This window comes from Cetorhinus maximus, chromosome 12, assembly GCF_964194155.1.
Source record: "Cetorhinus maximus chromosome 12, sCetMax3.hap1.1, whole genome shotgun sequence".
NCBI lineage: Eukaryota > Metazoa > Chordata > Chondrichthyes > Lamniformes > Cetorhinidae > Cetorhinus > Cetorhinus maximus.
Window position 1 is genome coordinate 60,025,188 of NC_135890.1, and position 13,807 is coordinate 60,038,994.

Genomic DNA, 13,807 nt, shown 5'->3' on the forward strand with positions numbered 1-13,807 from the left:
CTTCAACTGGAGATAATAAAACAACAGCTGCCATATTTGGTCACTAGTGGACTCGCTGGTACTTAAAATGGAACATTAAGCTGCAAGCACAGCAGTACGATGAGGTTAACTGGAACAATCTTAAGCAGGAGTTGCTATTTTAAATTGACATCCAATATATCAATCAAAAAATACAAAGTTGAGCTGGCCTCTGAGTAAACAGGTCACATTTGGTGCTGCACAGAACCATAACTTATCCAAAGAGTTAAACATTTGCTCTGGCTCACACTTTATGTTAATTAAAGATGTGCTGCAAAGAAAAAGCAAAATTACTTCAGTGCATGGAAAAGATCAGGAAACAAGCTGGACAGAGACCAAACCAAAAAGTCAGCAAAGGACACCCGCAAAGTTTTTCAAAGTATTGCTACTGGTCGTGCAATTGCTCGTCAAACTATGTAGTTGCGCGGAATTTTATATTGTGAAAGTCCAAGTTGACACACTGAGCTATTTGCTGAACCGAGGTTACTGGAACATTCACCGAGAGAAAAAAATCCACAATCTGCCCTTTAGTACATCAGTGCAATTGCCCCAAGGTTTTGTAACCCCTCAATAACCACCAGGACCAAATTTGAGAGATTTAGTTCTGTATCTGCTGTCTGCAGGGTGCTATGCACATAAGAAGAGGGAATGTAAAATACATGTAGGTTGGTTTCCATTCACTGAAAATTACATCTGTTATGCTAAAAATGTTTCTTGTAATTAAAGTAATGAAAGTGGAGAATTTAAGTGCAGATTGGTCGAGAAATTTTCTGCTGGGTGACCTTTTGGTTAAATCCATTTTTTGGCTGGCATTATTTTAAACATAGAAACTAGGAGCAGGAGTAGGCCATTCAGCCCTTCGAGCCTGCTCCGCTATTCAATATGATCATGGCTGATCCTCAATCTCAACGCCATATTCCCGCTTTCTCTCCATACCCCTTAATACCCCTAATATCGAAAAAATTATCAATTTCTTTCTTGAATATACTCAGTGACCCGGCCTTCACAGCCTTCTGTGGTAGAAAATTCCACAGGTTGACCACCCTCTGAGTGAAGAATTTTTTCCTCATTTCAATCCTAAATGGCTTGCCCGTATCCTGAGACTGTGGCCTCTGGTTCTAGACTCCTCAACCCGGGGAAACATCCTCCCTGCATCTAGTCTGTCTAGCCCTGTTAGAATTTTATACATTTCAATCAGATCCCCCTCATTCTTCTAAACTCTAGTGAAGACAGGCCCAAGTCGAACCAATCTCTCCTCATACGACAATCCTGCTATCCTCGGTATCAGCCTAGTGAACCTTTGCTGCACTCCCTCTATAGCAGTGTATCCTTTCTTAGGTAGAGAGACCAAAACTGCACGCAATACTCCAGGATATGGCTGAGATCCTGTATAACTGCAGTAAGACATCCCTACTTCTGAACTTAAATCCTCTTGCAATGAAGGCCAACATACCATTTGCCTTCCTAGTTGCTTGCTGTACCTGCCTGTTTACTTTCATTGACTGGTGTACAAGGACACCCAAATCCCTTTGTACAACCACATTTCCCAATATATCACCATTTAAATAATACTCTGCCTTTCTGTTTTTCACACCAAAACATATAAATTATGTACAAAGCATTTAAGCTTAAAGTTTAACTGATTGACTGAAAATTTCCTTCAAAAGTTTATGAAATACAACTTGAAGTTGGAGCTGAGACATGAGAATTACTCAATTCTGGATGCAATCTTGAAAACACAGCAGGAAGGGTGTGTCCAGGTTACTTACACCAGGGCAGGAAGTGAAGCAGCCTGAGAAATGCCTAAAACTGGTGCTTTCACCCCCTTTGCACTCCCCATCCTCACAAAAATAGCTTATGGAAGACTTAATTGGTCAAAGCACAAAGTAAAAATAGTTTCATGAAAAAATGTTAATGAACCACACAATTGAACAGCATAGTGATGCAATGCATTTGGCACAGGTAACCCAAACTGCATACAAGTGATGTTGAAAATAACGACAATGTGCTCTGGACCATTCTTGTGCCAAGGGCTGTTTCAAAAATGCCAATTCTGAAGGAATCCAGTATTTTACTAAGTCTGAATTTAAAATATAACAACTTAACCTTTGATGATGTATAAAATTTCTGTTACTCTCCCATTCGAACATGTCACGGCTGTTCACCTCCACATTCTAGTTTTAACAGATCGGATGAATTGGTTAAAATGCAGAAAACACAGCAGGTCTGTCTGCTGAGTGGGGAAGCACAAAGTGCTCTGAAAACAGAGTGCTTTGTGAACCCAATTCTAAGTCAGAAATTTGGTGCAATTGAGGTCTCTCTCTGGTAAGTATCTCTCAAGCTACAATTTAGATCAACAGTCCGACCCTGACTTAGAACTTTAAAGCCACAAGCAGGTTAAGCTACCTAGTTAATAGAAACTACCTGGGAATGGCAGTTAACTGAAATCAACTGAAAATGGCTGCCTGAATAAATGTTAATTACTGACTTAGTAGCTATAACTTGGGTGAGAGTTATTAGCTCTCTATAAAAGTAGACAGCGTTTTGCTACCACACAGAGTTTGAGAACAGAGTGCTACAGGAACAGACTGCAAAGTTGGGAATTTGGTACAAGTGGGAATTCTCTACAGAAGGGGAAGGCTTTTTATCCTTTTTGTTTTACCTCGTTTGGATGGTGAGTGCCCTTCTTTCATCACTAAGTTCAAAGAATTTAACTTAATATTACTTTAGCTATCTAAATTAGTAATTAATTGATTAAGTTAAGAGATAAGGTTAGACAGGCATGACAGGGTTAGTGGTGTGCTGTGACTGCAACATGTGGAAGTCTGTGGAATGCACTATAATCTCAGACAACCATATCTGCAATAAGTGTCTGCAGCTTGATTGGAGTCTGAGTTGCAGTCATTGTGGGTCATCAGGGAGGGCAGTTATCTGGACACTTTACTCCAGGAGGCAGTTACAACCCTTAGGTTAAGAAGAATTTTACAGTTGGCCAATGGTCAGGGATAGGAGGGTGTGACTGAGAAGTTAGGCAGGTATGGGGGTCCAGCATGTCATAATGGAATAGCCTCATCCATTCACTTAGACAAACAGGTACATGGTACTCGTTACCTGTGTGGATGAGAACAAGGGCTGCAGGATGGATGAGCAAACTGACCATGGCACCATTCAAGTGGGGGGAGTGAAAAGGAACATAGCAGTGATAGAAGACAGTATTGTCAGGGGAATAGATACTGTTCTCTGCAGTTGCGTCTGGGAGCTCCAAAGGTTGTCTTGCCTGCACAGTGACAGGGTTAAGGACATCTCTTTGCAGTTGGAGACAAACTTGGAGTGGCAGGGGGAGGATCCAGTTGTTGCAATCCACGCAAGAACCAATGTCATAGGTAGAAATAGGAATAATAGTCTGTTGAGTGAGTTTGAGGAGTTAGTGTGCAAATTAAAATGAAACCATAAAGATAATCATTTCTGGATTGTTAAAAGCAAAATACTACGGATGCTGGAAATCTGAAACAAAAACAGAAAGTGCTGGAAAAACTCAGCAGGTCTGACAGCATCTGTGGAGAGAGAAACAGAGTTGAAAAGGGGTCATATGGACTTGAAACATCAACTCTGTTTCTCTCTCCACAGGTGCTGTCAGACCTGCTGAGTTTTTGCAGCACTTTCTGTTTTTAGCTCTGGATTGTTACTTGGGCCTAACGCTAACTGACATAGAGTCAAGAAGAGAATTAAACCTGTGACTCAGTAGTGTGGGAAGAAGGGGTTTTGATTCATGGGGCACTGGCATGAATACTGGGAAAAGAGGGAAGTGTTTTGTTGAGATGGGTTCCAATGAAACCCAGCTGGGATTAATGTCGTGGCAAACGTATAACTAAGACCGTGGATAAGGCTTTAAACTAACGGAGGCGGTGGATGGGTGGAATAAGAGCTCTGGTAACAGGAAATTTAGAAATCTAAAGAAAAAATCGAAGCAATAAAACAGTGGAGTGATGTGGGTAAAGACAAGCAGAGTGTGACAGGGAGCCTAATGGCAACAGTGCATCAGAAAATAAGGTTCATGCAAGGAATAATTGTTAAAAAAGTTAAATTAAGAGGTTTCTTATCTGAACGTGCAAAGCATCCAAAATAAGATAATGAACTGGTGGCACATATAGAGATAAATGGTTTAATCTAACCGCCATTGCAGAAATAGGTTACAAGGTGACCAAGGCTAGGAAATAAATATTCCAGGGTAAACATTTTGAAGACAGGCTGGATGGAAAAGAAGGGGTAGCCTGATATTAAAGGATGGCATTAGGACATTAGGGAGCCAGGAACTTGGCTCAGGTGATCAGAAAGTAGAATCAGTATGGGTGGAAATTAGGAATATCAACGCTGGTGGGAGTAGTTTATAGGCCTCAGACAGTAGTTATACTTCTGGACAGAGCATTAAACAAGAAATTGTTGGCGCGTGTAACAAAGGCAATGCAATAATTGTGGGGGCTTTAATCTTCATATAGACTGGACCAATCAAATTAGCAAGGGTGGTCTAGAAGATGAGTAGAATGTTTTTGAGAGAGTTTCCAGGAGCAATATGTTGTGGAACCAACTAGAGATAAAACTATTTTAGATCTAGTATTGTGTAATGAGGTAATTCGCAATCTCATACTAAAGATCCACTTAAAAATAATGGATCATAATACAACTGAATGTCATATTAAGTTTGAAAGTGACTTACTCCAGACCCAAACAAGAATCCTAAATTTGAACAAAACAAATTACATAGGCGTGAGGGGAGAGCTGGCCAAAGGTAAATAGACTATATGGCAGTAAATGAACAGTGGGAAACATTTAAAGAAGCAATTTAAAATACTCAACAAAATTACACTCCACTACAAAACAAAAATTCAGCAAGAAAGATTCATCCGTATCTTTCTAAGGAGGTCAAGGGTAGTATTAGATGAAAACTTTCTCACAAAGCGAGTGGTTAGGGTCTGGAATGGACTGCCTGAGAGTGTGGTGGAGGAAAGTTCAATCAAGGCATTCAAGAGGAAATTGGATTATCTGAAAAGGAAGAATGTGCAGGGTTACCGGAAGAAGGTGGAGGAATGGCACTAGGTGCAAAGCTCATTTGGAGAGCTGGCAGAGACACGACGGGTTGAATGGTCTCCTTCTCTGTTGTAACAATTTTGAGATTCTGAGATTAAAAGAAGAGGCTTATAACGTTGCAAAAAGTAGTAGTAAGTCTGATGATTGGGAGTGTTTCAGAAACCAGCAAAGGGTTCCTGCTATAACTAGCCAGGTGATATAGAAACAGATTGCAAGAGCTTTTACAATTTTATAAAAAAAAGTAGCTAAAGTAAACATTAAAGGCAGAGACAGCAATGAATGATGAAATGGCAGAGATATAGACACAAAATATTTGTAGAAAGACACAAGTTACATACCAGAAATAGAGGGCAACATAGTGCCTAATATGGAAATAATGATGATTAATATCAGCAGGGAAAAAGTGCTGGAGGAACTTAAGGGGCTAAAATCTGACAAATCCCCAGGATCTCATAGCCTGGGATTAGAAAAGAAAAAGGTGCAGAAATGCGCTGCTTATGATTTTCCAAATTTTCCTAATTGTAAAATGATCTTTGTGGATTGGAAGTCAGCAAATGTAATGCTGCTATTCAAGAAAGCAGGAAAAGAGAAAACAGGGAACTACTGGCCAGTTAGCCTGACATCAGTCATCGGTGCTGGAAGGAAGTCTTAACAGTATACTCAGAAAAAAGTATGATTAGACAAAGTCAACATGACTTTATGAAAGGGAAATTATATTTGACAAATTTCTTCAGAGTTTTTTTTGAGGATGTGACTAGTAGGGTAGATAAAGGGAAACCAGCAGATGTACATATGTGTGGATTTCCAAAAGGCATTGGAAAAGGTGCCACATAAAAGGTGAATAGGCAAGATAAGGGTTCATGGAGTTGGGGGATAATATTAGCATGGATAGAGGATTGGACAGGAAGCAAAGTGTAGGGCCAAACAAGGCATTTTCATGTTGGTAGATTGTAACTAGTGGAGTGACACAAGGATCAGTGCTGGGGCCTCAGCTATTTACAATTTATATTAATGACTTAGATAAAGAGATGGTAATGTATCTAAGTTTGCTGACCATACACAAACCTAGGGAGAATGCAAGCTATGAGGAGGATACAAAAAAGCTGCAAAGAGATACAGACAGGTTAAGTCAATGGGTAACAAGGCAGCAGATGGAGTATAATGAGAGGAAGTATGAGGGTATAGACTTTTGTGGAATGAATAGAACAACAGAAATGTTTTTAAGAGGCATGAAACTTGTTAATGTTCATGTTCAGAGGGACTTTGCTGGACTTGCACAAGGGACACAAAGTTAGCATACATACATAACATTCAAGGCTATAGGCCAAGTGCTGGTAAATGGGATTAGGTAGATAGGTCAGGTGTTTCTCACGTGTCGGTGCAGACTCGATGGGCCAAAAAGCCTCTTCTGCACTGTGATTCTGTGATACAGGTACAGCAAAGCAAAGCAATGGCATAACAAAAACAGAAATACCTGGAAAAACTCAGCAGGTCTGGCAGCATCGGCGGAGAAGACCTGCTGAGTTTTTCCAGGTATTTCTGTTTTTGTTTTGGATTTCCAGCATCCGCAGTTTTTTGTTTTTACTTTTAAGCAATGACATGTTGGTCTTATTGCAAAGGGATTGGAGTACAAGAATAAAGAAGTCTTGCTACAATTGTGTGGGATTTGGCGTGGCCACACCTGGAAACATAGAAACAGAAAATAGGAGGAGTAGGTCATTCAGCCCTTCAAGCCTGCTCTGCCGTTCAATATGATCATGGCTGATTCTCCAACTCAATGCCACACTCCCACTCTCTCCCCATACCCCTTGATGCCTTTAGAAGTCTAGAAATCTATTTCCTTCTTAAATATATTCAGTGACTTGGCCTCCACAACCCTCTGTGGTAGAGAATTCCACAGGTTCACCACCCTCTGAGTGAAGGAGTTTCTCCTCATCTCAGTCCTAAATGGCCTACCCCGTATCCTGAGACTGTGACCACTCGTTCTAGACGCCCCCAGCCAGAGGAAACATCATCCCTAATAAAATGCGCAGTTTTGTCTCCATATTTAAGGAAGGATCTTGCATTGGAAGCAGCATGGAAAAGGATCATGAGATTGGCTCCAGGGATGAGAGGGTTCTCCTATGATGAGCGGCTGAGTAAATTGGACCCATACTCTCCAGAGTTTAGAAGAATGAGAATTGACCTCATTGAAAGATACAAAATTCTGAAAGGGTTCAATAGGGTAGACACAGAGGTTGTTTTACCCTGGCTGGGGATCTAGAACACGGGGGCACAGTCTCAAGCTACGGTGTCAATCATTTAGGGCTGAGATGAGGAGGAGTTTTGTCACTCAACGGGTTGTGAATCTTTGGAATTCTCTACCCCGAGAGGATAGTCAATGCTCCAACATTGAATACATTTCAGGCTGCAATAGACAGATTTTGATCTCTCAGGGAATCAAGGTATATGGGGAGTGGGTAGGAAAATGGAGTTGAAGCCGAAGATAGGCTGTGATTGGGCTAAATGGCAAAGCAGGTTTCGGTGACAGGCTGTATGGTCTATTGCTGCTCCTATTTCTTATATTCTTTTATGCGAAGAGAAAATGACTTGTCTATTTTCTCCATATATGCTGACTGATTGGTGTGTTGCCAGAATTTTATGCTTTTGTTTCAGATATCCGAATTGATGCTGGCTCACTCACTTCCAATGTATGATTTTTGCAGATATGATGGGTAATTTGAGTAGCAGCTGAAATTGACAGAAAATGGATGTTGAAGAAAATGCAGGCTCAAGCCTCATTTAGATTAATATATATAAAAACAAAAAACTACTGCGGATGCTGGAAATCCAAAACAAAACAAAAACAGAATTACCTGGAAAAACTCAGCAGGTCTGGCAGCATCGAACTGGTTATATGTGGATTCCAGTCCATCCTTTTAAAGCGCCCCCGGAGACCCAGTTAATGCCAAACTAGGGGGAGAATTTTCCCCATGTCAGATAGGCTGTGTGGGAGCGGACGCGGACCCGATCACCACCAACGATCAAGTCTGTGCTGCCATTTTATGTGGGCGGTCCAATTAAGGACCACCCAGCATGTTTTGCGGCTCCCGGGGACAGCGGGAGTGGGCGGCCGGCGGCGGGTCAGCAATCGCCACTGGGTCCAATGGCGACCTGGCAGCCTGTTTAAAGGCCAAGCTGCAGCCGCTGCAAGGCTGCTGTACATGGCCAGAGGTCGGGGCCATCGCAGATCCAGGCTGGCCATGCAGGAGGGTAGGGCGGGTAGTCAATGTGCGCCCCGGTTTTCGGACGAGTGCCTTGCTGCCCTCCTCGAGGAGGTGGCTGCACGGCGGGAGGTGCTGGTCCCCCAGGATGGGAGGAGGAGACCACCCCACTTGACAAAACGTGCGTGGGAGGAGGTAGCAGAGGTCTTGAGCTCCCACGATGTGGTGTGGCACACATGGATCCAGTGCCCCAACGCTTCAACGACCTGCTGCGCACTGGAAAGGTGAGTAGCATGTTGGCATCATTCACTGCACCCATCATGTAAGCTTCTCCACCCCCCTCGGCACCCCACCCATGTCTGACTGGCCTGAATGCAATGAGTCATTGACGACATGTGTCCTTAGCTGGGCGGGCCAGCAGATATTCCCTATGCGTTGGTCAGCCTGAGAGGGTGATGAGATGGGTTCTGTACCCGCAGCATGTGGTGGACTGAGACCCACATGACTGTGGCGGAGGCAACCTGGAGGATCTGCACCCAGGCGCAGTGCTCGAACTCCAGGACATGTCGGTCAGGGTGATGGCACAGTGGGAGGGGATCTTCAAGGTGGTGTGGCACAGATCGATCTGCTGCCCTCTCTGCTCCACGTCATTGTGCCTCCTTGCTACGGCAGGTTAAACTGTGTGCTCCCAAGTGTGATGATGGCAGCATGTGGCCAAGGCGGGGGCAGGAAGGACATACCTGGCATACTTGTAAGAGTGTTTGGCAACAGTGGGGTAAGGATGCATTGGACCCCTGCAATGGCCAGCTAGGCTTGGGATGGGCCGGCCGAGAGGAGGTTCACAGTACAAGCATCACTTATCAATGCTCTTTTCTCATTTCCAGGAGAAGAATTCTCACAACACCGCCGAGTGGATGAGGACTGGCGGTTGGCCAGCCCAGGTAGTGCTGCTTAGCTGCTTTGAGCAGGAGGTGCCATGAGCCCAGGTCCACTGGAGCCGGAGAGGCTGGGGTTCCACGGGCAGGTATGTGTGGCCAGCACTTATGTCACCAGTAGTCTCCCAACAGCCATGGCAGTGCTGATTGTTGAGTGAGTGACGTTACCAACCTGGCTTGCCCATTGTGTGTGGAATGACAAGCACATGATGATCCAGGGGACAGGCATGTACATTGACATTGTCCGCAGGCTAACTGATCAAATTTCCTTACTCTTCCTTTCAGCATCATCGGCGCACGGCCGGGACCCGGTACAGCAGGGACCCCCTCTGACACCTGAGGGCCATGAAGTTCCAACATCACAAGCGTCACACCATCTCTGCCAGGCAGGCACCAGCGCAGATACTGGCACCTTGGTGGGCATCAGATCTTCAGCTAGTGTCCCATGGCACAGTGGTAAGGGCACTTCACAGTCGCTGGAGGAGACAGAGTGCCCATGGCGCCAGCAGTCGGAGGACTGGAGGGGCCCAGGCACGTGCTCCGTCCATGGCTGATGATGAGCCTCTGGAGTCATCAGCGATGCAGCCAACTCATGAGATGCGGCCGAGTGTGCGGGACCATCCGGTGGAGATACATGAGGCTGTGCTTGGCTTGTGTCAGTGGTAGAGGAGTCTACGCAGACTGTAGCTGATGCATTGAGCCTCATGGGTGAGCGCCAAGCCTCCTCCATGGAGAGAGTGGCGACTCTCGTGGAGAGGCAGCTCCAGGGACAGGATCAGGGGTTCCCGGGGTTGCGTTCGGACCTGCAATCCCTCACAGCGGCATTGACCTCAGGTGGTCGGTGCCCGTGTGGGCAGTGGTTTGGCCACCAGGTATCCCACCTCGGTGCCCATCCATCTACGGTGAGCAGGGAGGGCCGAACGGACCTCACGTCGGCGGAGCAGCTGCCTGTCGTCTCTGTTGGCGCCTCTCAGGGCGTTCCGGATGGGGCCAGCAGCTCCTCCGTCCCTCTGCCAGTGACTACAGCACCCAATGTGGCTGCAACGGCTGGGAAAATGCCAGCTGCGGAGCTGGCAGCTCCCTCCTAGGCAGGGCCAGCACAGGCTCCACTGGCCAGAGGACGTCCGCCAAGGTCATCGAGGCCAACAGGACAGCAGAGAGCAGACTGTCTCAGATGCCAGTGAGGGGGCATTACAAAAACGTAGCACCCACAAATGTAAAATTAAGGCACCTTAGGCACACCCCGGGTTCATCACTGGTGATTTTTTGTTGGCCCCCCTATGAGTTCCTTCTGATTGTGTTTGCAGTGTGACACCATTTTATGTGTGTTATGTTAAGAGACATTTGTGAAAGCATTAAATTAAGATCATCCAACATGGCTGGGGGTGCCTCTTTTCTTGGGTAGGTGGATGGATTCCTGAGATGTTATGAGTGATTTGTGTGTCATTGACATTTATTGACTGGGACCATCATCAATGCTCCTATCCTGACAGATTTTGCACTCAGGTCTCCAGTATGGAGGCCACAGCCCAGGCTTGTGTTGGAGGTCCATATGTGCTGTGCTAGCTGAAGGTTCCTTGGATTAGAGCGTCCCGGGTGTTCCTGCTTCCCTGGAGTATGCCTGGATCAGCATCTGCCCCCTCAGCATTTCCCTGTGCGTGCTCATCATCAGACTCACTGCTGGACTCATCGTGTTCAGCCGCAGCCACTCCAGCGACATTATCTTCGTCCACGGCGTCCCCCCCTTTGCAGAGCTAGGTTGTGGAGAGTGCAGCATGCAACCACTATCAGCGACACTCAATCTGGGGGGTACTGGAGTGCGCCCCAAGAAAGGTCCAGGCATCGGAAGCGCATTTTGAGAAGACCGATGGCTCTCTCCACCACAGCCCTTGTGGAGACGTGACTTCTATTATACCGCTGCTCAGCTTCTGTTCTTGGATGGCAGAGAGGCGTCATGACCCACCTTCAGAGGGGATAGCCCTTGTCACCTAGCAGCCATCCATCCAGCCGGGCTGGAGCACTGAAGAGCCGTGGAACCTGCGAGTGTCTGAGGATGTAGGCGTCATGGGAGCTGCCTGGGTACCTTGCGCAGACTTGCAGGATCTGCATCCTGTGATCACACTATCTGCACATTCATGGAGTGGAAGCTCTTCCTATTGATGAAGACACTGGGCTCACCTGCTGGTGCCTTGATGGCCACATGTGTGCAGTCTATTGCGCCCTGGACGCGGGGGAAGCCAGCAATGGCCACAAAGCCTCTGGCTCGCTCTGTCTGGCTGGCCTTGTCCCAGCAGTAGTGGATGAAGGTCAATGCACCCCTCAACAGAGCGTCCGTGACCTGCTTGACACATGTGTGGATAGCTGATTGTGAGACACTGCAAAGATCACCCGCCGACCCCTGGAAGGAGCCAGAGGCATAGAAGTTGAGGACAGTGGCAACCATTAGAGCCACGGGCATGGGGTGTCCACCCACACAGTTAGCAGAGATCTCAGGCCCAATCATCTGACAGATAGTGTTGACTCTCCATTGATAGACGGAGCCTCCTTCGGCACTGCACCTCAGACATATTGAGGTAGTTGTTTCACTGCCTGTATACCCTGGCAGCAGGATAGTGGCGTCTTCTGCAGCCCCTTCCGCCTTGGGCTACCTCTTGGCCCTGCACCCCTTGTGCCTGCGCCTGTCCTCCCAAAGGTGGCACTCATGGAGGCTGAATGTGCACTCCTGGCCTCCTCCCCCTTCTCACCCTCCCTTCCTCCTTGGAGGAGGTGCTTCCTCATCTCCCATTCCCAGGCTCAGGGAGGCTTCCTGAAACCTATAGGCCCCAAAATAAATCCTCACTGCAAAGTGCTGACCTGAAGCTTGAGTCCAGTCCAAGCAGCTGGTATGCATTTTGAAGTTTTCCAGCACACAGGCAAGTTTCAGTAACTTTTGTACAATAACTTTTAAATCTGTAGAATCGCGACCCCACTGAGCCCTCTTCTCCCGCCAGTGGATGAGGTTCATACAAATTTCTGCTATCCGCCTGCCCATTGCGCACGTGCGACGAGTCAAAGATCGCACGGGTGTCGCAAAATCCCCGTCATTGGAGCCTTAAGGGCCTTAAGTGGCTCGTTAATTAATGGCGGGTGCGCAACGGAGATCGTCGCACACCCGCCCACCGAAATATCACACTGGTGCGCAGTGACGTCGGGTTATTTTACGTGTCGGCACGCAGGTCCCGCCCCCAAGCGCCAATGGGAAAATTCTGCCCTAGGGGTTAGGGCCCCAAAATAGGTCTCCGATTAGCATATTAAAGAAATGTAATACCTGTTTCAGATATGCACACTGGACAGGTGGTAACTGCTAACTTCCAGCTATAAATTCTTAGTTCAAGAAAAAAAATGATATGGCAGCAAAAACATTGCGGCAGTGGCACGCTGCTCTCAGCCTAGATTCAGGATTAATCTTTAATTTACTTGGACCCTTTTGTATAAGGGGCCATCATGCACGTTACCACTGGCGTGGAGCATATCTGTCCCTTCAAGAATACTGTCACAATATTCTGTTTGATACCTTATCTAGAAGGTTTATTCAGGGGGAAAGAGCCAGGGATACTGGGACTGAACTTGCTCCTCCTAACCCATTCAATGCGGCATCAGTATTGCTACATACATTTTGTGTGCACCGCTGAGTCCAGCAGCATTTCTGATTTCAGATCATTTAAATGTCCTCAGTGAGCATTAGACAGGATAACTGTCTTGGATTCGATGCTCATTCAAAATAGTAGGTGGGAAGTTTTGTGCAGCAGTGTATAGACAAAACAGAATTATGCTCTTGCAGCTGCTACTTCTGTGAGGAACAAAACTGCTGCCAATGATGCTGTGCAGCCATGTGACTAAAAGATTGAGAACACTGGCATTACTAATGCTCCAAAACCAACATTGCTAGCTGCCCCTTTAAAGATCCTTCTGTCTCAAAGCACAGCCCAGTAACACCTAACTCCAGTTTCTATAAGCATTGTTTAACCACCACATTCACTCCTTGAAAGAGCTGGAAAATGATGCAGTATGTGTAAGGACATCTTTCGAGTTATCAACAGTCACAGATTGCAACTCTTTCGAGTACAATCACAGTTTCTTGGTTTTCCGGGAGTGGGACATGAACCCACAACCCTCTGATTCAAAGGCGAGGGTGCTATGAACTGAGCCACAGCTGACACCTCCCTTAAATCTTTCGAGTTATCAACAGTCACAGATTGCAACTCTTTCGAGTACAATCACAGTTTCTTGGTTTTCCGGGAGTGGGACATGAACCCACAACCCTCTGATTCAAAGGCGAGGGTGCTATGAACTGAGCCACAGCTGACACCTCCCTATGTGTAAGGACATCACTTCTCTTGTCAATTCAATTCAGTTTTCTTTCTCACTTTGCTCAGGAGGGAGCCTCACGCACCTGCCTACATGGTCACTGCACTTTCTAGTCATGTGCAAGAAAGACCCAGCATCATGGATTTCTGGCACCTTTTCCTGTTCATAATGGGAGAGGAAAATCTGCTCTATTTTGGCTGTTCAAACCATTTCTGTTGT

General features: G+C 46.2%; 1 protein-coding gene across 2 annotated transcripts in view; it reads right to left on the minus strand.

Moving 5' to 3' along the window:
- Positions 1 to 13,807, minus strand: part of cdk17 (cyclin dependent kinase 17) — a 225,545-nt gene that overhangs the window by 63,965 nt on the left and 147,773 nt on the right. The gene's annotated exons all lie outside the window — the stretch shown is intronic.